The sequence below is a fragment of the Terrapene carolina genome, unplaced genomic scaffold (genome assembly GCF_002925995.2).
Source record: "Terrapene carolina triunguis isolate 2854851 unplaced genomic scaffold, T_m_triunguis-2.0 Scaffold96, whole genome shotgun sequence".
NCBI classification, from domain to species: Eukaryota; Metazoa; Chordata; order Testudines; family Emydidae; genus Terrapene; species Terrapene triunguis.
The window spans coordinates 3,298,855-3,323,683 of NW_020664447.1; positions in this window are offsets into that span (position 1 = coordinate 3,298,855).

Genomic DNA, 24,829 nt, shown 5'->3' on the forward strand with positions numbered 1-24,829 from the left:
GAGGATAAAAATCCATCATCCTCTCCTGTAAATTATGTAGCTCTGCAAAATACAGGGCTCTGACATAAGGGTACAACATTGACAAATAGGCCACTTTTAGGCTCTGATTCAGAAAAGCATCCCTACTCAGGAAAGCACTTAAGCCCCTGCTTAAAGTTAAAGTTAAGCATGGGCTTAAGTGTTTACTGAACTGGGGACCCAAAGGCTAAATCATGGCTGTCAATTAAATTAAATACATTGGGTCTAAACCTGCCACTCAGTTACACCAATGACTCCAATTTACTTGCACGATAAATTCAATCTTGTACATTAGCAGTGTAGAATTCTGGCCTGTATTTTTCCTTCAATACACCATGCAAAAGTTGCAGGATCTGCACCAAGATCTCCCTTGGAAAGCAAGGCACAGTAACTAACTAATGCACTCAGCAGTATTTCTGGGACCAGTCTTGCCTGCAACCTTACTGCCTTCTGCATTGGGTGCTTGGCAGTTAGGGGTCTACCCCGATGGGTAAGTAGGACTTAATTGATGCACTGGCCTTGCGCCGGCTATTTACCAAGAGCTGAATTTCACTCTTGGTGAATTTGCATTCATGAATCAATAATGATGTTATTTTAACCTTGCTTCTTCTTTTTTTAAAAATATTGATCAACAGTCTAAACTAGTGGGTCAACCGTGAAGAAGGAACGGAGGCAAAGTCTCCCCAACGTACATCCCACTCTACCACTTCAATTATCCTGGCTAAGTGAAACAACATTTGACTTTTAAGAGTAATTTTAAAAAAAGCCACCATGCCCTCCAAACATATGAAATGGGAAACTTAGATCAAAATTGACCTTTTGGAGGCAACAGCAGAAGGACAAACAATCAGCGGAGAGCATCTAAACCAAATAACTTCCTGTGTTCTCCAATGCTCCTTGCCACCGGTCAGAGACCAGGACATGGGCAGTCCTGCCCAACGGTTAGAGCCAAAGTCAGGAATTGGAGCTGCAGGTCAGAGCCGAGTAAGGCAAGGCAAGGCAGGAGCCGGGCTGGTTCCAAGGCAGGAGCAGGGCTGGAACCATGCTGGGAACAAGCAGGTTCAGCAGCTATCATAGCCATGGGTGAATGCTTTGAGCAGCCACCAAACTACTGCAGCTGCTGGACTTAAGACCTGGCCCAGTGAGTCTTCCCACCAAGCAGGTGGTGTAATCAATCAGGCATCCTGCACTGCAGGATGCACTCATTAGATTGCCTGGATACTGGTTCTGCTGCAGGCCCAGGTTCCTGACACCACCTTTCAGCATCAGTGGGCCAAATCCCAAGGTCCTTACTCAGTTTTACTCAGGAAAAATCCCATTGGCTTCAGTGCTTTAACTCATCTCAGCTGTAACATGTCATTACATGAATAAACCCTATCAGGTGTACCACAGCACTTTGTTACTAAGCCAGTTTCCCTTCAAGTGATCCAGCATAGATTTCTGAATGTTTAAGGGGAACTATCGGAAAGTTGTTTATTTTTCTTCTGTCATTTTGCCGAAATCACTCCCCAAATTAATATAGTTGCCTCATCTCATTGAGGGGGAAAATATCATTTTCCAAATGATGAAGCATATGGACTACTAAAGTTACTCAGCAAGAACTGATTTCATCTCTCTTTTTTGGAGACAGATGTATGCAATGGACCACAACAAAAGAAAACACAAACAAATGCCTAAAAAATTAAAACAGTGTATATATCACATCATCTATATGTCTGTATAGTAATATCTGATACACACATTGAGTATCTTTATTATCTTTGCATATGTTCTTTATAGCTAAACAGATCAATACACATTGCATATGCCGTACATACATATGTGACATAAGTAACAAAAGATTTTGCAGCACTGGGGAAGCAACTGGACCCCATATGATTGTGCATTCCCAGAGTTTCTAATGCTTGGGTTCTTTTTTTATTTTGTTAAGTGTCGGATTTTGGTATGGATCTGAGTACGTCTCCACTGAAACACATTTTCAGCCATAACCCCTTTTTAACCAAGAGCTTTGTTTGTGAATATATATCCAAGCACGTTATAGCGCTTTTTCATTAGTAGTTGTCAAAGAGGTAGGTCGGATTATATTATTATTATATACATATATGCCTGTCTGTATTGGAAAAACCTAGTACTAAGGTTATGAGGTCAAGCCCTCAATGCTCACAACATTGCAAGCTATATTATCTTTGCTGACCTATAGCCAGCTTTTTTCAAACCACGCAAAGGCACTAGTCCATAGGGAGGGTTATGTGCATGCTAAGTTTCAAGTGTCTTATTTCAGCTGTTTTGCTGGAATCCTGTCTAAAAGAGTGTTGGGTGGTGGTTGTTTTTTAAATGAAAATGTGTATTTGCTTCTCCATCAAACTTAAAATCAGGTGAAGAAATTACTCTAATGTTCCAGGAAAATTTTGCTTTTGGGTAGAAACCAAGCATGGAAAAATTCAGTAAAAAAGGGGAATGATTCGAAAAGCTATGAGCATGTGAAAACAGGAATTACAAGTGAAACTGTTTTGCAAGATTAACGGTAGTGGGTGCTATCACAGTGACTGGTTGCTATAATACTGCATTTACATGGAACTCAGGAAATGATCTGATAACTTGCTGCTTTAAACACTAGTTATGAGGTGAACCATATTTCCTATCATTTAATTATGCTGCTTACTGAGTGTGGTGGGTGATATTTTAATCCACTTTCTCCCAATGAACTGATAGCAAGTATTATGATCTGAATTCCAGTGGTTTACATCATACTATATTTCATCACAGCATAAACTGATGTGAAAATCCAAAGCAAATCCGAACAGTGATATCTCATAATACAATGGCTACAGTTGAAAGTAAGTTTGAAGAGTCTTAATTTTCAGATTATATGGCCCCTGTCAATTCAAGTAAGGAGCGCCCAATGTGCATAGCTCACAAACGGAATATTCTCAGCATTCTATAATAGGTTAGAAAGAAAAGAGAAGATTTGAGGTTGTCAAGAAACATGGTTTAAACACTAGTTTTGTTTCCAGGCTGATCTTATAGTAAAATGGACAAAAGCAAAGAAGCTGGCAATCACACATGTATATTACACTTCCCTGTACATCAGGGAGCAGGGAGGCAGCCTGGTCTTTTGGATGGGGCATTGCACTAGGCGTTTGGTGACTTGGGTTCTATTCCTGGCCCTGCCACTGAGCTGCTGGATGACCTGGGGCAAGTCACTTCCTCTCCCACCCTACAACACAATCAATACAAACAACAATCAGGGGGATGCCCTCCAAAGACTGCAGGTGATATTGCCACTGCCATCTTCCCATCTTAGAGGTTTTTGCCTGAGGGAACTTCAGTTTGGGGGGATATGTTATATGCCCACTGACTGCCCTGGCCATTCCCAGCCAGGCCATCCCTTGTTTTTGTTTATTTTGCAACCCTCCCCCTGTGAAAGGAAGATTGCAGCTTCAGCTTTCCTAGCTCAGAGGCCGTGTTGGGGTTTATGTTTTCAGAATTCAACATAAACCAGGTCTGAATCTGGCCCAAGGAATTCCAAAATGCATGATTTTGGCATCCATTGTGCTGTTTATTTGAGTACCCATCCCCCCATCCTCCTGTCCCCCCAGTTAGGACACAGAGTTGGTAAGACAACTCCCACCTGTTCATGCTCTCTGTATGTGTGTATATATATCTCCTCAATGTTTCACTCTATATGCATCCGAAGAAGTGGGTTGTGGCCCACGAAAGCTTATGCTCTAATAAATTTGTTAGTCTTTAAGGTGCCACAAGTACTCCTGTTCTTTTGACACTGAGGTTGTTACTGTGGTCATTCCCACAGAACTCATATCATGTTAGCTGAAAGAACAGATGTGCTGCTTCTAAAATTTGCATTGCCTATTTCTACCTGTGAGAATAAGACCATCAGCTCACCAATTACTCATGGAGATTTGGGTTTGAACTCCAGACCCAAATCTTTTTACAAGCAGTACGTTTAACAAATCAGCAGAGCACTCTGCAAAAAATGCAACTAAACTAGAGTTGGAGAAAACATCTGTCTCTGACATGTGCCATTGTGATGCTTTATGTCAGTTTGCATCAGTCAAGCTTGCAGTTTAAAACTGTTTCAGGTGGGTTTTTTTTTTTTTTTTGCATGCATCAAAAGGTTTGTCATTTCTCTGCGATTTAGGTAAAGGTAGGAAGGGTAATATAATTCTGTGGGCTGGCAAGCACTGAAGCAAACTTCGGCTTTTAGCTTTATGTTCCCAGTTGCCTGAATTTCCAGTGGGTAGTGTGTCATATGTCTAGAGAAAATGAATGCTAATGAAATAGAAAGTGGTGAAAAGCTGCTATAATGGTAGAAAGTTGCTCAGCTAATAGAACAGGTGCTGATGGAGGAAAATGATCCAGTTTTCCCAGAGCTTTCAAAAATAATTCTTTAAATATTTATAGGAGCAAAAGAGTAGAGTATTGGGGGGGGGGGGGAGTTCAGTGGGGGTGTCTTCTGTAAGCAGTATTGTAGAGGCTAATGCAAGTGTATTCCTACTGCCATGTACTCTACAGGGAATAACACTGGGCTATTCCCTTGCTCAGTAACTACACTGCTTCTGAGAGGTTCTTTCCTATTTTGGGGGAAGGGGGAACAGGAGTTGTGAGTGGGCACTGAGTATCTTCACAGAGAGCCTCCTTCCCCTTAGGCTGCAAAGCAGCAGCATAGTTGTGACTGCCTCCCAGAACTGTCATCCATATGGCAGATGAACCCAAACCTTCACACCAGACATGATCATCTGATCCTGGGTCAGAAGGATATTCACTTAAGCTTAGCCAGCTTTATACAAAAATGGCACATTCCTCCACACCTAAATATTGCCTAGACTCAAGGGCCCAAACTGGGGTGAACTCGAGGCCTCTGAAGTCAAGCCAGGAGTTTACTGCTAAAGCTTAGTCAATGAAAAGCTGGGTGGCATACAAAATGGAGGGAAATTGAGAAAATATCTGCAAAAAAAAAAATTCCAAATTTTTAAATGCCAAATTTTGAAATTTGAAACATTTTGGTCAACTCTTTAGTTGATTGAAAACAAAAAAGTAGAAGGTCGGGAGGTGTCTGTGAAAAATATCATTGACATTTTTCCTGATTTTAATTTAATTTCAAAATTTGAAAAAATTCAACTAGCTATACTATCTACTGATTCTGGATCAGGCCTAAGGAGGAGATGGACTGGAGTAACAGATAAATGCCTACTACTGAGGCATTTGCAGACCTCTCACCAAAGCACAGACATCTAGGTATGACTGAGTAAACTTTCAAACCAAACCTTTTGAAGTCTGCCTTCCCCATTGTTAGTACCTTTGTAATAACCACACTTTTGTTAGGGGATTGATCTGGGTTTCAGGCTTGGATAATAGCCAGAAAATTCAGTTAACCCCAAGCCCAACCTGCATTGGGATGTGATGACATTTACACAGTGGCATGTTCCAGCATTAATGACCTCACATGGAAAGGCTGTTCTCTTAGCTTGTTGGGCTGGAGAGAGAAATGGCCTGGAATGTGGGCAGCTGACTCTTTCTTCTATCCTACCTCAAAGGTCGCACTCCAGGATCATGATGCGTCATTAAAATGTGACACTTCATCAGTGCTGCAATGCTAGCATCTGCGGAACCAAACTTTCCATGCTTAAACCAGCATCTTTGCCTAGCCCTCATTTTCATTCTGAATAGCTGTTGGAATCAGATGCAAAAATTACCCTGCACATGCTGCTCCTGATCTGCTGTAATGGTAAGCGAGCATTAGAATGGCCATACTGGGTCAGACCAATAGTCCATCTAGCCCAGTATCCTGTCAGTGGCCAATTCCAGGTGCTTAATATATGGAGATATACCTAGAACTGGAAGGGACCCCGAAAGGTCATTGAGTCCAGCCCCCTGCCTTCACTAGCAGGACCAAGTACTGATTTTGCCCCAGATCCCTAAGTGGCCCCCTCAAGGATTGAACTCACAACCCTGGGTTTTGCAGGCCAATGCTCAAACCACTGAGCTATCCCTCCCCCTGGTAATACTTTAGAGGGAATGAACAGAACAGGCACTCCTCAAGTGATCCATGCCCTGTCATCCAGTCTCAGCTTCTGGCAAACAGTATCCCTAGCCTCTCAGAGCATGGTGTTGCATCCCTGCCCATCCTGGTCAAAAGCCATCAAGTGCTCCTGTCATTTCACACAGGTTTTAAGATACTTATTTGTGAATAACCAAAGCTTGTTGTCAAGACAGAGCTATACCTCATTTTAATGTCCAGCTGACTTCCCCTTTGGTGAACACATGAGACTAGATGAGTAAGAACAATTGGGAATTTTGCTATAGATTTCATTTCCAGTGAACAAATTCCTTGTTTTCCAGTGGAGTGTGTTACATAAAAGGCCAAGGATTGTGATGGTCTGAGCTCAGTCAGCAGCACCCCATATTCATCAATTACCAAGAAAGGCAAGATCTAACAGAAAGTGACCCTTTAAACACTTGTATCTTAATTTGCCTTAAACTGATCGCATGGTATTTCCTCTATAGCAATAACTAAAATGATGGACTAGAACTGAGATGCACTTTCTGTTGATAATTGACTTGTGTCAGCTGCCTTAAATGTTAGTGTCTGCCTTCACACTCAAAAACCAATTCACACAAACACTAGATTGCTCACTGATAGCAAAGATGCATTTCATGAATGTAGAAAGTAAAGACAGAGCTTCAGGTTTGAATCCAGGTCCAAAATTTATTATGTTTTGTGTATATCATAGTGCAGGGGTGTTTTACCAGTCTTAATGGAAAAGCATTGATGACATTCTAGTTAGCTTTGATTTAAAGCTTAATTTAGGTCTTGAAAAGGGTTAGTGCATCTTTACAGCCATATTGTAATTCTCAAAGAGTCCTGCCATGAAGTTAGCCAAGTCCACATTTCAACACCACAAGGTCACTTTCAGATCAAAGAGGTACTCAAACTCCTAAGATTCACAGAGGAAAGGTTTATACCAGAAATCCAACAAAATGGATGCTGACAATTCACACTACTATTCAAGCACCTTCAAAAGAAAATGTACTGAAAATAATCCTGGTCAGATATATACAGTCACTTACGGATGTTTAATGAACACTGAAATCCTAGTTTAGAAGTGGGCTAAATATTTAAGACCAAGTATTAGAGTAGAAAGAATAAGTGGTAGCAAATAATTTACCTGATGAATTTTAGCCTTTTTTTCCTGCTAATGCAATGTCTGCAAACAGATTGCCACTTCCTCATATTTGGTTGTTACTTTAAATGAGTCCTAATTTTAGCATGTAATTTTTACTATGGGTTGACTGTGAAGAGTCTTCTGTGCCTATTCGATACTCAGTATCTGAAATTTGAGCTGTGTAGGTTAACTTGTGAATAGTCACATGATATTGCTGCCAATCCATTATTGGATGAGCATGTCTGGTGTGAAGGTTTGAGTGTGCCACCTTAGCACTCCGTGGAAGGTGATAGCTAAAATGCTAGCTGAAAGTGAACATAAGGGGTGCCAGCATGGCTGAAGCAAATTCAGTAAAATCTGAGCAAATCCTCACAGAGAATGTTTTATGGAGGTTTCTCAGATCTACCAAGTATAAACTCTTAGGACTTGTCTACACTACCAGCCGGATCGACGGGCAGCAATCGATCCAGCAGGGGTCGATTTATTGTGTCTAGTATAGAAGCAATAAATTGACCGTCGATCGCTCTAGCGTCGACTCTGGTACTCCACCTCAACGAGAAGCACAAGGGGAATCGACGGGAGAGCATCTCCCATTGACACACTGCAGTGAAGTCACCGTGGTAAGTAGATCTAAGTATGTCAACTTCAGCTATGTTATTCACGTAGAATTGTTAGATTAATTCTCCCCCCCCCCCCCCCCGCCAAAGTGTAGACCAGCCCTTACAAATTGTGTCTATTAATTAGATAAAACAAAAGGATTATGGCGTAGTTGGAGTCAATGCAACCCCCACCCAAACAAAAAGATATAATTCATAGGAATGTTATTGCACATAAATTACAGCATCCTCCTCAAACTGTTGTTCATGGACCTGTATCCCTCATCTCCTGTAGCTGAAGCAGAACTGGAAGGAAGCCATCGCAGCTTCAAGAGCCAAAGTGAAGCTGCTGTCATCTTTTCAGTTTGGAGATAAAGGAGTCAGGGACGGCTCCAGGTTTTTTGCCGCCCCAAGCACATGCTAGAGCTGGCCCTGGGAGGAGTTAATAACACTTAGCACTTAAACAGCTAAGTCCTGTATTAAGTATTTAGAGCTTGATACAAAATGATTCAAGACAATAGGAGTCTTTCAATTGATTTCAGTGGGTGCTGGATAGAGCTGAGTGAATAAAGGATGTTTATTGTTAGTGGCAATTCTGAAAAATCAAAAATGTTTTGTGTTGAACCAAAAACAAAGTTTTTCAATGGATCCAAAAGTAAAGAAATACTCATTTTGATCTCAAGCATTTAAAAAATGTTTTAAAATAAATGTGAAGGAAATTGCAAAATGAAAAATCCTTTCAAACTGAAAAAAAATCCAACATTTCCTTTAGAAAATGCCAAAATGAAATGTTTCCACTTTTTCATATGAGGGGGGGGAGGGAATCACTAACACGAACAATTCAGCAAAACCAACACAGATTCGTGAAACATTTTGGGGTTGCTGAATCTTTGTTTTCACCAAAACCCAGTTTTGGTCAAAAAATTTCATCCATCTGTAGCATCAGATTTGGCCCTGTCTATTCAACCCTCTCATCCTTCATCTCAAAAGTATGTCGACAGTGCCATGTAAACCTAGGCTCAGACTCAGGCTTGAGTCCAACCCCCCTTTCCATCTATACACAAATCTGTCCAAATTGGCCCAGCAAGCACCCAGGACTTGGGCCCTAGAACCCAGCAGAAGGGATGTGTCCAAGCCTGAGTCCCAGTGGGACTCTGGTCCAAACTCCATCTTTTACAGCTTGGGCCCAGGAATCCAGACTCATGTCCTGAGAGTCCACCAAGGCTATCCCACAATTCCATGGGCCAGTGTTCCATGTCCTTTTTATCCCAAGACTAGCCAAATGACTCTCAGAAAATGGAAGCAACCCCCCTGGATTGAGTACAGCTGCTCAGCGTTTAACCCTTAAATTTTATTCTGATCACTGAGCTGCAAACAGCTAATGTATCTCCTGCATTACCTATAGTCACCGACAAGAAGTCCTTTCCAAGTGCGCTGCTAACTGATCACGGGACCATGGTCCGATTCTGGCAAATCTCTGGTGTGAGGCGAGCAAGATGTTTGATTTCAGTAAGATTACTAGGAATGACCATATGTACCCAGAAATAACAAACAAGGCGGAATCATTGGAGATTAAACAGACCAGTGACCACTGCAGAGAGCTCAAGAAGATTAAGAAGCTCAGGAGTGACTACTGGAAAGTTTGGGATGACAGCTGCACCTCTGGGTACTCCCCGTCATCCTGCCTCTTTTGCGAGGACTTTGATCAGGTGCTGGTTACTGCGCCGAACACTGAGACAACAGCGGCTCACTATAGTCTGATCAGCTGGGATGGAGACCTTCTAACCTCCTGAATCTAATATAGATGGGAGTCAACAATCGCTGGATCAGGCTAGCCAAGTGACTCTGGTGCTCCTGCCAGTGCCCAAGGACGTTTTGCTACCAGACCAGCTGCAGCATATCCTGGGTGCATACTTGGAGGAGGGAAACTGAGACAACCAGAGGCTACATGACTTGCCCAAAGTCACACAGCTAATTAGTGGCAGTGATGGGATCAGAGCACAGGAAATGTTCACCCCAGTCTTATTCTCAGTCCACTGGCTCATGCTCCCTGTCATGAGATGAGAAGAGAAAAAGACAGATGAGTGGGCGGGAAGGGGAATAAAACAGGGACAGGATTGAAAGGAGTAGGAGAAATTTTTACAGGTATTTGGATCCCTGTATTATAATAAATAAAAACAGACAAATAGGATTAAGCAGATGTTTCTAGCTATGTGGTCACCAAATATTAGATATTAAAAATTGGTCCAGGAATGAATATATTCAAGTCCTTGAAGTAAGGCTAGAGGATTTACAAATTCATGCTCTATATTTGGGAAAGCTGGAAAGATTTTTCTGGTAGCTTCTTTCTGATAAAAATGGCTGTGCTTTTGAATGCTAGAAATTGTGCCATTGGAGTTGAATTTAGTTCTCGGAATGCAAGTGACAAGGTGAAAGGTGTCAAATTCAGTAAGGATCAGATTCTCAGCTTGTCTGTAGTTACATAGCTCCATTGACTTCAATACAACTACACAAGCAGAGCATCTGGCCCTAAATTCTAAGACTGCAGAAATAAAATAATTTGTGCCGTAGCTAACATAACCACACAGAGAGAGATATAAGAACTATCTATCTAAAACAACCAAAACAGCTGTCATTTTAGGTACTCCACAACAGAAAGAGCCTAACTGAACCCCTCATGGTCTCTGGCTTGCAGTATCATTGTGCCTGATGCAGAATTATTTGGTACTGAAGCAAACTTCAGCTTTTAATGACTAAATGACATGCAAGTGGATGCTAGACTTGAAAGCCAGTAGAAAAGCCCTGGGCTATTTCAGAATTCAGATTAAAATTATTCAGTTATCTGTACTTGTTAGAGATTTATAAATATATCTCCACAGGGTGCTCATGCAATTTCTGATGGTTTACCAGACTGAAGCCACCTCTTCAACTGTAGGTTAGAGTTGTAACTCCTTGATATCTATGAAGAGGCAAGGGACTCAGTTATGAAGGTTATTTTTCAATTGAACAGTTAACTGGAGGGCACCACAGAATGTGTTTAGCTGTATTTTGTCTCACAAATTTTGCAATCAAAGAAAATAAACATGAATTTAGCAGTATACGAGCACTCATTGCCAAGTGCTCTGGAAAAAAAAAAAGCTAAACTTAATAAAGTAAAAAAAATAACATTTTTATTACCATAAAGCGTTCTTTTTAATTAGGATTTTGCAAACTAAGGCTCCTAATGAATTGTTGAATGAAACTATAAAATAATTTGAAGTGCTTAATTTTTTTCCTTTTTGAGAAGAACAAATGTAATTTTTGTAAAATAAATTTAGCTGTTAATTGGAAACTTTCCCACAGCCCCCATTGGCCTGGAGCATCGAACCGCGGCCAGTGGGAGCAGCGATCAGCCGAACCTGCGGATGCGGCAGGTAAACAAACCGGCCCGGACCGCCAGGGGCTTTCCCTGAACAAGCGGCGGCCCGACTTTGAGAAGCACTAATCTAAATCACTTGGTAAACTGGACACAAGCAAACAATACGCTTTTTAATCCAGCTAAATGTGTATGTATACATCTGAGAACAAAGAATGTAGGCCAGGGACGTGATCCTGGGAAGCAGTGACTCTGAAAAAGATTTGGGGATCATGGTAGATAACCAGCTGAGCATAGTTCCTGGCTGTGACCAAGAAAGCTAATGCAATCCTAGGATGCATAAACAGGAGAATCTTGAATGGGAGCAGAGAGGGAATACCATATCCAGTTCTGGTGCCCAAAATTCAAGAAGGATGTTAATACATTGGAGAGAGTTCAGAGAAGAGCCATGAGAGTGATTAAAGGATTAGAAAACATTCCTTAAAGTTGTAGACTCAAGGAGTTCAATCCATTTATCTTAATAAAGAGAAGGTTAAGGGGTGACTTGATTACAGTCTATAAGTACCTACCTGGGGAACAAAGAGAAAGGTATAACATGATCCTATGGCTGGAAGTTGAACCTAGACAAATTCAGAATGGAAATAAGGCATAAGTGTTTAATGGTGAGAATAATTAACTATTGAAGCAACTTGCCAAGGGCTGTGATGGATTCTCCATTATGGACAATTTTTAAATCAAGACTGGATGTTTTTCTAAAAGATCTGCTCTAGGAATTATTTTGGGGAAGTACTATGGCCTGCGTTATACAGGAGATCAAACCAGATGATCACAACGGTCCCTTCGGGACTTAGAATCTATGAAGCAGGCCCCGAGGTATTAAGATCTACATACATTCCAGTGGGAGCATAAAGGGGACAGGAAACTGCTAGACAAGTCATTACAAAATGTCAAAACTAAAAGCATGAGCCTCTTGTGCTTCAGCTAAAAGACCAAGTAGTCTAAGCTGACTGATTTAGTAGACTCATCAACTTCCTATGCAGTCCAGCATGGGACGATACTGCTTGAATTAAAGGAATAAGTCCCCTAGCTGTAGCAGACTCATTAATCTCCTATATGAAACAGCCACTAGAGGGGGACAAGATCCACATTGTTCTAGAATCTACCAGGTGAGACTATTGACCTGAGTAATAAAGCTAGGTCATATGGATTTTAAAAGTGAACAGATGGACTAATTAGAGACAAAATTATTTGTGTTATAACTGATAGGTCAAAGCAAAGTTGCTGTAAGAAATGGACTTGACTTTGCAAAGAACAGTGGATATTTGCAGGGCTAGTGAAAACTGCTTCCTAAATGAAAGTGTTTCCAGTGAAAGAACTGAAGTGCATATTAGAACACATTGGTTGAGCATGTGTCCCCCCTTTGTGTTTGATCCATGGAGGCTAGCTGCCTGCTACTGTTCATGGACTTAGTCCTTTAGCTCAAGAGGCAGTGCTTTAGAACTAGAGAACCTGGGTTCAATCCCACTAGTGACCCAACAAAACATAAAGATGATATGTCAGGCCTACTTATATGTATATGAAAAGTGACAGAGGCCAAGTTTCTTTGCCATAGGCGTGGAATCAATCACAATGCAATGCAAAGGGTTAAATTAACACTTAGAAATGAAGTAAAATTTGAACTTGTCTGGATAGTAAAATGAGATGTCACTGAGTGACTATAGATGCCATCTGACTAGCTTAAGGGGGTATCATTCATCACTTAATAAAAGCAAACAAGTTAAGGATTTTGAATAGGTCTAAAAGATTTTAATAACATGAATGCTCTCCCATAAGAACAGTTGAGGAGATAATGTCTGGACATCAAAATGAGTATTTTCATGCAGATTTAGAACAGAGGAATTGGAGACCCAACACTAGTCTCCTTTATTAATTTTTTTTATGTCTGCTGGTATTTCTTCAAGAAAGTTGGTGTATTTGAGTGGTAAGGAACATGTGTAATTACTTACTGCCATCGACAACAATGTTCTTATTTATTTATTTAGTCAGGAACGGAAAAACTACAGACGAACTGCCCGCTAGCTAGGATGAAGCCAAACTGAACCCCCAGGGAAACTTTTCCTCTCTAGGCAACAATTTGCGCGTACTAACATGTGAGAGCATTCCCCTACATAAAACTACAGCAACCCCCCCACCCCATACATATGTAACAAAAGTAAAACTCCTTTGCCAGTTGTGTTCACTGGTTTGATATGGACAGCCTCATAGTAGAAGCATATGGCAGAAGCATTCTGTGGCATCTCAGACAAATTTACCTCTAATTGTTTTATCCTTCTCTTCACCAGAAGAGATGCAGATTAAATTTCAAAAGTAGCTGAGGACCATAGTGCAGAATCTCATCATGCACAGGATGTAGTCCCAGGCCCAGGCGCTCTTCAAACCCAGGAGAAAAAGCCTTAGCCATTATATTAGGCTTCAAACTACAAATCAGCAAACCAACCAACCAACACACCCACATCATCAATTCAGTTTGTTTCAAGAGCAGAGGCCAAAAGATCTGCTGCTGAGAGCAGAAGTTTAGCCACTGAATCCAAAGGGCCAGATGCCCATCTGGTGTAAACTGATTTCAATAGTGCTGCCCTGATTTATATCAGCTGAAGATCTGGTCCAATGAGCGTACTGTCACTGGCTTAATCTGGAGCAGGATCTGACCCTGTATGTTCAGGGTGTACACATCTGTGACTTGCAAGAAAGAAAGGGGTAAGAAACCTTATTCAATCATTATTTTGTGTGTATTTTCAGGGCAAATCTTATTAAGATTTGTTTTCTCTCGTTTTGTCTTTCATCTGCTTTTATACATGGGCTAATGCCTGGGTGCATTTCAAAAACATAAATACCTGACACCAGATAACACACATTCAGCAGTGCAGTGCAGTCTGCATAACCCTTTTGGTATTCCCTGTGCACGGGATAGGGATTTTTTCATTTCACGCATCATCCATAACTTGCTGCAGTGATTCTAAAAAATCTCTCTCCCAGTCACATGAATACAAATAATTTAAATTCATGGTTTGGGAATTTTATCATTGTGGAAGTTGGGATTGTAAAGTGATTATATTGGTAGTGGTGACATTTCTTACAGATTAATCAAGTGGTGGGACTGCCCGACAAAACGTTGTAATATTACTTGTGTTGTCCAGGTCCTTTGGGCTGTGATTTCATTTCACTCAGAGGTCAGTTATCAAGATGTCTGTCATTAGCTTCCACATTTCTTTTTCTGTGAGGCCTCCTCACCTAAGCCCAATGTAATAGGTTATTTAAGAACACACGAACTGCCATACGGCAGCTAGTGAAGTATCTTGTCTCTGACAGTGGCCTGTACTAGACAATTTGGAGGAAGTTACCTTAAATGCTGCAGTGGACAATTATGGAATTAAAACTGCCCAGAGGGGAAGTTTCTTCTAAAGCCCTCTCAGTGTTGGCTTATGCCCTGAAGCATGACAATTTTTATCCCCTTAATATAATAGTGACTGTTTTGATTATCCATATAAAAGTCTAATCCTTTTTGAATCATACTAAGCTGTTGGCCTCAGTTAAATTTTGTTGCAATGAGTTCCACAAGCTGTGCAAAAAAATCTTTTATCTATTTTAGGTTTATTGATTTTCAGTTTAATTGAATGTATTATGGAAAAGGGTAGGTAATTGGGAACATCTCTTCTGTGACATTCTTTATTTTGTAGCTCATTATCATGTCCCCTCTTCTCTAAACTAAACAGCTTCAATCTCGCTTAATATGACTGCCTCTCCATTGGTGAAGTCTTGGCCTCCTGGAAGTCAATGGGAATTTTGCTACTGATTTCAGTGGAGCTAGGATTTCACCCTAATTTTCTAATTGACCATCTCTGAACCCCTTCTATTTCTTCTACACCCTTTTAGAGATAGGGTGACCCAAAATGATCGCAATATTACAGGTGATTGGGTACCAACAATTTGCAGGATTATACTATAACATTTGCAGTACTATCCCATTCTTTATCCAGGCTTACATTTTAATTATTTTGTCATCACCTGCACATTGAGCAGGAGTCTACAGCAAAACTAATGTCTTTCCAAGGAGTGATTACGGTTAACTTAGAAACTAGTAATGTGTCTGAGTAATTCAAACTGTTCCTTACCATATGCTTTAACTTTTTCTCTGAAGCAATTTTATAATTTATTCTGTATTGAGATTTTTCGGTAGAAAAGTTTTAAGTAATGAACTGTAATTACAAGCCAGGTAAAGCAAAAGCCATTTGTGGACTGCACTTTAAAATCTGGGTGCCCAAAGATGTTTGTGCTATTGTAACCCTAATTTGCTTTCTCTCTCTCTCTCTCTCACACACACACACACAGCTACTTCAGCTGCATGCACATCTCAGATCATTTTGTGGATCACTGCCCATTTACACATTGCCTCTATAACTGCCTAATTTGTACACACATGCTCACAGTAATTGTACGTGTAAACTAGGTGTGGATTTTTGCATATGTAATTGAATTAACCTATTTTTTAAAATCAGACCCTCAAATATGTGAACATTTGTTACATTTATTCCAGTGGGTGACATACGATTATTCAATATATAACCATCCAAACAGAAAGAGACCAAGAAGTTAGGAAAGAGAGAAAAAGGGGTGATTTTTATTTCCATCCCGATTTGTTGTCTTCATGATTGCCAGGAAACCTGCTCAAGCTTCCAGAAATCTTGCTAAAGTCATTCTCTCCCTATGTTAAGTCCACAAAAGATGCTACCGTGGTTTTCCCATACACTTAAATCAATCTTACAATCATTGTGGGAGCTTTTAAGACTACTGTCCTAAACTTGTGGCACCTTAGAGACTAACAAATTTATTTGAGCATAAGCTTTCGTGGGCTACAGCCCACTTCATCGGATGCATGTAGTGGAAAATACAGTAGGAAGATATATATACACACACAGAGAACATGAAACAACGGGTGTTACCATACACACTATAAGGAGAGTGATCAGTTAAGGTGAGCTTTTATCAGCAGGAGAGAAAAAGAACTGTTTATAGTGGTAATGAAAATGGCCCATTTCCAGCAATTGACAAGGAGATATGAGGAACTGGGAGGTGGAATAAGCATGTGTCATTCAAGCCACAAAATCTCTATTGCAATATATATATAACTAAAAGATTGTTCAGGAAAACTAACAACATTATATCCAGCTGAAAACCTATGCAAGATCTGAGCCTTGTAGTTACTCCTCCAGCTTTAGGCTTTGTTGCCCTTTTGGAGGACTGCTGATAAGCAAAGAGGTGGGGAATCCCATGCTATCTTTGCCCCTGGTGGTGTGGTCTGCCTGGGATGGTTCTGTAATGAACTACATTGCAACTTCCAGCAGCCAACCACTGCAGCCTGCCCCCTCAGGGACTTTTATCTAAATATAAAAACCTCTTAAGAAAAATGACCACTTCTTTAGAAGAGCAGCCAGTCTCTCTCTGAATCAAATTAAGTCTGAGCACATAAATGAGGGGGAGCTTAACCTGCGGAGCGTCAGAGAACTCAAGACTTTAGGTAGAGGTATGCCAGCAATAAGTAAAGAGATAAGGAGACAATTCGGGGCTGATGCAAAGTCCATTGAAGTCAATGGGTGTCTTTAATATTTATTGGAATGGGCTTTGGATCAGGCCCTAATAGATAAAGTTGCAGTCCTTACTATAAAGTCAGAAACAGTTGTAAATTGAGACCAGCTTTGGGTCAAATTCTCTGTGGACATAACTTCATTCACTTTTTATATTGCAATAATGTGGACCACCAGATGATTAGACACATAGATGAACACAGTATGTTGGGGAAGAGTCAACACGGCTTTTGTAAAGGGAAACTGTGCCTCACTAATCTATAAGTATCCTCTGAAGGCATCAACAAGCATATGAACAAGGGTGATCCCGTTGATATAGCATACTTGGACTTTCAGAAGGCCTTTGACACTTCTCTCACCAAAGGCTGTTAAGCAAACTAAGCATTCCTGAAATAAAAGGGAAGGTCCTCTCATGGATCAGTAACTGGTTAAAAGATAGGAAACAAAGGGTAGGTATAAATGGTCAGTTTTCAGAAAGGAGAGAGATAAATAGTGGTGTCTCCCAGGGGTCTGTACTGGGACCAGTCCTATTCAACATATTTATAAATGATCTGGAAAAAGAGGTAAACAGTGAGGTGGCAAAATTTGCAGATGATACAAAATCACTCAAGATAGTTAAGTCCAAAGCTGACTGCGAAGAGTTACAAAGGACCTCATGAAACTGGGTGACTGGGCTACAACATGGCAGATGAAATTCAGTGTTGAAAGGTGTAAAATAATGCACATTGGAAAACATAATCCCAACTATACATACAAAATAATGGAGTCTAAATTAGTTACCACCACTCAAGAACGAGATCTGGAGTCATCGCAGATAGCTTCCTGAAAACATTCACTTAATGTGCAGTGGCAGTCAAAAAAGGTAACAGACTGTTAGGCACCATTAGGAAAGGGATAGATATTAAGACAGGAAATATACTGCCACTATACAAATCTATGGTATGCCCACATCTTAAATACTGTGTGTAGGTGTGGTCACCTGATTTCAAAAAAGCTATATTAGAATTGGAAAAAGTACAGAGAAGGGCAACAAGAATGATTACAGCAGCTTCTATATGAGGAGAGATTAAAAAAGACTGTTCATCCTAAAAAAAGGGTCGACAAAGGGGGGATATGGTAGAGGTCTATAAAATCATCAATGGTGTGGAGAAAGTGAATAGGGAAGTGTTATTTACTCCTTCACAGAACACAAGAACTAGGAAATCACCCAATGAAATTAATAAGCAGCAGGTTTAAAACAAACAAAAAGGAAGTATTTCTTTACACACTGTACAGTCAACCTCTTGCAATGGGATTTTGTTAAGGCCGAAAAGTATAACTGGGTTCAAAAAAGAATTAGATAAGTTCATAGAGGACAGGTCCATCAGATGGTCAGGAACCCAACCCCATGCTACGGATGTCCCTAAACCTCCAACTGCCAGAACCTGTGACTGTATAACAGGGGATGGATCACTCCAAATTGCCCTGTTCTGTTCATTCCCTCTGAGGCATTTGACACTGGCCACTCAGAGAACAGGCTAGATGGACCATTGGTTGGACCCAATATAAACTTTCTTATATTCTTATGATGGATTCCTCAGATCGCTACACTAGGAGTCGGATTTTCACAGAGGCATGTGTGCATAGCTTGCATATGAAATTTCCATGGTGGCACCAGCAGTGCAACTGACCAGCTAGCTGTTCTACTTTGTGTTCAACAGCCCTCATTTAAGTGCTCTATTAATGCAGTTGTGCACACAATCAATATAATTGCACACACAGACTATTACACACATACATTTTTGCATGAGCAATTGCAAAAATCCATTCCCAGCTAACCAGGGAGTGGTGAGGGTTTCAACAGCAAGAGACGTTTAAATGTATTCTTACTTTTGCTGGTGGATGCAAAAGCAGCTTTTTCATTTGTGTGTAACTGCTTAGCAAAACAACAGGGACAAAAATGCAAAATTGTTTACTTGTCATTCTTAGCGGTCAGAGCAGGAGTCAGGCCTCCTGGACACTGTAGGAGGTCAGAACTGGAGTCAAAGTCCAAATGCCAGAGACAAGGGTTGAAACAGAGTCAAAGCCAGGAAACACAGCCGAGGGTCAGAACCAGGTCAACTGGAATCAGGGAAGGCAGGAGCAGGGCTGGTTTTGAGTCAGGAGCAAGGCTGGGGCAGGAATGGAACAAGACCAGGGGGCAGAGCAGGGTCTAGGGTGGAGCAGGTTTAGGAGTAAGATGAGTGAGCAGCCAATGCTCTGCTGTTGTTGCTGGGCTTATAAATTAGGCTGCTGATTCTGCAGCCAATCAGGCAGTTCCAGGGCTGTGTAGCTGAGACTATGTTAGTTGCCTAGCAGCGAAGTCAGCAGGCCAGCAGCTGGTCTTAGCTGGCCTATGACTTTCCACATCTTTGGCCAGTGGTGTGATATTCTGTGCACAGCTCCTTTAAAAAGAGTCTTGAAATTATGCAGGGAGGGGACTACTTCATTGGTAAGGAACAAATAAGCAAAGGTTCAACAATACAATGTAATGTGCCTTAACAAAAGGAAGAAAGTACTAAAACCTTTCTCAGAGATAGAATTAAGGGTGTGCTGGGATGGTACAGGCAAATTACATCACCAAGGGAAAAAAAAAAAAAAAAAAAAAAAAAAAAAAGGAGGAAAAAAAAAAAACATAGGAAAAAAAAGAAAAGGAAAAATAAAAAACAAAGGAAAAAAAAAAAAAAGTAAGAGGTTGTCAAAAAGTTACTCTTGGATTCACTCTGCTGGGTCTAAAGTATATGTTTATTATGTAGATTTGTAAATGCTGCAAACACCTAATGGAAGAAGGTAGGGGACCACAAAAACAGTGGCATGCAAAATAGCATGTAATCAAGAAATAAATTCCTAGGACACAAGTTATAAATACTGTATTGTAAATATAAGAGTTAAGAAAAAAGAAAAGGATTAAAAACTCCTCGAGAGCAGGGTAGAAAGGATATTTGCCAGACTTTGAAAAGCAATGTGTCTGGCTGTTTTCAATTGACCCTGGAGTTTGTAATTGAGGTTCTACTGTACACAGTTTATTGTGCCAGCTAACTGGCTATATTCCTTTGTGACCCTGACAGGAAACCTGCCTAACTATAGTATAGCTGTGCTGTGCTCTCTTTCTCAGGAACTGCCAGTTTGCCTTAAAGTATTAGACAGCATTATATTGATTACTGCTTGATATTTGCAGGTCTGCAAAATGTCCAAGGAGACATAAAGAAAGTTTAGAGACTTTTAATTTGTTGTACCAAAAGCTCTTCTGATGGTCCCAGAAGGTTACACATTTATGAAGAAGGGCAGCAACAATAAAAGCTTATTGTTTGCACTCAGCCAAACTTCATGGATTTTTTAAGTATGACAAAAGAGAAAATGAGCTACACAGATTTTCAATAACTTGAACACCAATCTGTGCTGTCCAAAGGGAATTACCCCAGTGTTCTTTCTGTGTCTATTGTGGCACGGCTTAAAGGGTTTATCCTTGTAAACGACATCAGTAGTTACAGTTAACAGGTCCAAAATGAAGCTTTGGGGTTGGGATCCCTCTTGTCCTGATGCACTGGATGCTCCAGAGAGAAGGCTAAAGATAGCAAGTAAAACTTTGTCAGGCAGCCAGCAGACTTACCACTGGAGATGGGAGCAAGCAGTGTGCAGAGACCTCCTCTTTGCTTCAATGACAAATCAAAGGTACCAAGAGGATTCTCTCTCATCAGAGGGCAATGACATGAAGTGAGATTAAGGAAGCAAACCATTTTGCTTTTATGTGTTCAGTTAGAGAACAAGGTCAAAAGCTTAAGGTCTTAAACTTTTAATTAAGAAACAATGAAATCGCTCTCGGATGATGCTGATCCTATCCAGTAGAGAAGTGCTATTTGACATTTCCTTTGATTTTGTTTTCCTCTTTCAATGAAAGACAGAATTTTTTTTCCGGTCCAAACTTACCCGTGCATGTGAGATGATTCCAAAGCACTTTTTTGAATAACAGAGAAGCATCCAATCAAGAAGACAGCAGTGTGAATGCATCAGCATCTGGTGCTGCTACAGAAAGTTGTGTCACAAATATCGGGGTTAGTGTAAAGCAAGTATAAATATTTTCTCTCAGGGTGAAACCTAAAACATACCATTGCAGCAGAGAAGCAATGTATCTCTCCAGGGCCCCATTCTGCCACCCTTCCTAACAGCAAGTATATCTGGCTCTGCAATCAGCCTCATTGACATCTAAAATGAATGGCATTGCTTTCAGAATACCGAATACCAGAAGTGAAATCCTGCCCCATTGACTGCAATGGGTCAGGATTTCACCCTCGATCTCCTGCTGTTAATGGAGCTAAGCTAATTTACACCAACTGAGGATCTGGGTCTGTGTATGGGTGGCACTATTGGGCCTTCCATTAGGAAACTGCATATAACACATTTGGCCACGTTAGCAGTCCAGGAGTTAGTTAGAAATGTTCTGGCTTTCAATGGTCGTTTTGCACTCCTGTAACAAAAATCAGCTTCTTTTTTTCTTAATAAACTGAAACTTAGCAGACCATTAATCCGTAATGTAGACTAAAGCCTTTGGGTACACAGGAAACAGCATGAAAAATGGCCAGTCTGGTTCTTCCAGGGAAGCTGATACTTCATGTGGGCAGTAAAGATTTTGCAACAAAGAGGAGTATTCACATTTTAGTGCAGATACACAAGGACTGCACTAGCATGGTGGAGGATAATGGCTTGAATCTCTTATATGCACATGTAACCCTCATTTACTTAATGTTTATGCTGCATTTTCGAACAGTAAAGCTATACTTATATATACGTGCCAAATGTTGTTGTTGTCAATTACTCAAGTGATAAATACTCCTCAAAATTCCATATTCCACCCTTGTCTTTGATACCAGTGACATATGTGCATAAATAACATGGGCCCCAATTCAGCAGAGCACTTAAAGAAATATTTTACTTGAAGTTCATTGGACTTAAGAATATAGGAATGGCCATACTACTCATACTGTCTTCTGATAGTGGCTAGGGCCAGATGCTTCAGAGGAAATTAACAGAACAGGGCAGTCAGCTTCTGGCACTGACTTAAGCATGTGGTTATTTGCTTTGCTGAATCAGGGACTAAATGAATTCTTACTGAGGCCTCTGAGTGCTACATTAATGTTAATCAACAGCAACAAAGATAGAGGATAACGCTATTTGTAAACATACTGTATCATGGGTCCATTGGACTATGTAAGGCCCTGTTTGGCAAACAGAAATTAACAAATTCTTAGCTCTTAAACATTAATGGGAATATTTGTTTTCTTTTAAATGAATGCAAACGAGGACACAGACAAGCACTCAATACATGGGAATGTACAGGTATCTGTCTGTCTGTCATATGTATAATGCACCCATCACCTTCATACCTAGATGTCAACACACACAATTGAAGCAGCTTTATTCTTGAATTCTCCTTTCCATTGTGACAATGGAACCCGGCTATGGACGGAACCTGCTTTCAGATAGAGATTTTCAAAAGTGCTCAGTGCACACAATTAGGGTTGCATTTTCCAAAGAGCTCAGTTCCCATTTAGACAGCTCATTGAACTGACTAGATGCTGAGCTCTTGAAAATTTGACCCAAACCTTAAGATTCTCAAAGCAGGGCAGGTAAATGGACAATGTGTGGCTAAATCCCCTATGCTGCATGGAGCTTCTCAACTGGAGGCATGGAATATGATCTCAGTTAAGAAATAAACACACACAAAGGGCCCGATCCTCATCTCACTTACAGTGGTGTAAATCAGGAGTAATTCCACAGACTTCAATGGAATTACACAAGCATAAACTGGTGTAAAGCAGAAGAGAATCAGGCCCACTCTTTTGTAATTTCAGCAATAGACTTGTATTGCTTTAAACAGCTAGACTAATAAGTACTTAAAAAAAAGAAGTACTAATTGCTAATGCTTAGATTTAATCTTTAACATCTATTGTACTTCACCAAATCCTTAATAATCACCCCAGTAGACTCCTTAACATTGTTGTATAATGGGAAACAAGGACAGGGTATTACTTTTTCATGTACAATGATGTTTCATCAGGAGGCCAAATTTCTTCTGTGGAGCTAAAGCACATAAAGCCTGACACTTTTAATTTCTTTAGTAATTGTGTCATGGGGGGAGGGAAGGGGAAGGTATGTCACTATGTCTCTTTGCTGAATTCTATGAGGTTCAGTCTTATTCCCATGGTCATTGCCTTCTGCCTCTCCTTTAAAATAATGAAGATTTGGATTGAAATAAATTTGAAGATATCAAATAAAGACCCCTTGAGTTTCAGGGAAAGAAAATAAATCAGCTTTTATTAAACTTGTTATGAGACCTTTCATGACCAGTATTCTCACTGTTCTCTTTGCTCAAAGCCTTTAGAGAATGGTCTCACTTTAGCCTAAACTCAGCTCTTTCTCAGCTCTCTAAGCCTCTGTAAAATTGAAGGACATTCACTCCTACACTCTTCTTTAATAACTCAGTATGATTTAAACTTTCAATCTGCATTCCTGATTTCTGTAATAATTGAAAGGAATGCATTAGCAGCAGGAAAAAAAACCCTGCTTTTGCTTCATAAACTTTACCTTCATTGCTTCAGATTTTCAGTAGTTCTCAATATGTAAGTTTAATGGCGTGACCCTAACAAGAAACGATCAGCAAATGAAACGAACCAGTGTGTAGCTGCTCCACACGGCTACAAGTGTCAGCTGTGGCCTGCCTGCCATTAATTTTATTGTAACTCATTTCTTCAGGTTGAGTACAGCACGATTTAATGTTCCCATTCCCCCATTCCTGTTCTGCATGACAAATTGTTTTAATAAACATAAACCGGGTAATAATAAAGTAATAATAAGCCTAGCACTCACCTTATATCACTGCAGTTAAATTCTCCCATAAGCCAACACTGGTTACAATGACAATTACAATCGAGCCAATCCGCAGCCAGGCAAGCACAATGGACAGATTTAATATAGTTTGTAAATATGATTAGTGTGCTGTCATGTTATTGCAGCCTGGTATTTACATTTCTCTCTGGGGTTATTCACTACACCAAATCAACATTAAATAGTACTCCCTTCTTTTCTCCTTAAATCAAATATACCTTTCTTTGTGTTTCACTCAAAAGTTAATGAAGAAAATGGCATGGATTGTTAATATTCAGGGGATCAATCAATGCTTTACATATTTTTTTAAACAGATGTACGTCTGTCTGTGTAAGCCTGGAAGATCTCTCTTGAAATTCACAGTCCACCCTCCACCCATACACCCTTTAACATCAACACTCCTCTGCCTACTCTCTTATGAAAAATGTTCAAATAATGAATGGCTGTTGTTTACAGAAGTAATTTCATGCTACATTTCCATTATTGCCTGGATTTGTTTAGCTTCTCAAGCTTCCCCATTTCCCTGCAATGAACTTTTAAGGAAATATAACCAGCTTTCACTGTTTATGCCATTATGTTTATAATAGAAGCCGCTCTCATTTGTGACATATTGCAACACTTCATAACTGTGTGCAAATAAGCATCCTTAAACTTGTTAAGGTCAATTAATCATTGTACAAAAGCTTTTTTAGCTAGGACTTCTGCTGGCATAAATCCAGCCATGGAGCAGGGTAATGAAAGGGCTCTAGCATGGGCTAGGGTCTGATATGGCACAATTGTGCACTTCAGATGTTAATAAAACTGCCTTGAGATGACACAGTTCTATTTTTCTGAAGCTATTTGGTCTCTGTTTATAGGTAGCAGAGGCGGAATACCCGCTGCCCAGCTGTGGAGAGGGCTCTGGTGTACAAAAAAGTAGTAATTACATTAGTGACAAATTCACACCAACCCTAATAATTTAAAATCTGCCTCTGAGAATGAAAGCAAGGGATCATGGCAGAGGCCAGCCTTTAAAGTTGGAACTCTCAGCATTTCATCAGACAGGAAGAAACCCATTATACACAGTGGAATAAATAGTTTTTTAAACACTTTATATCATGAGAGAGGACATCCTCAAAGTAGGGCACATGCTGC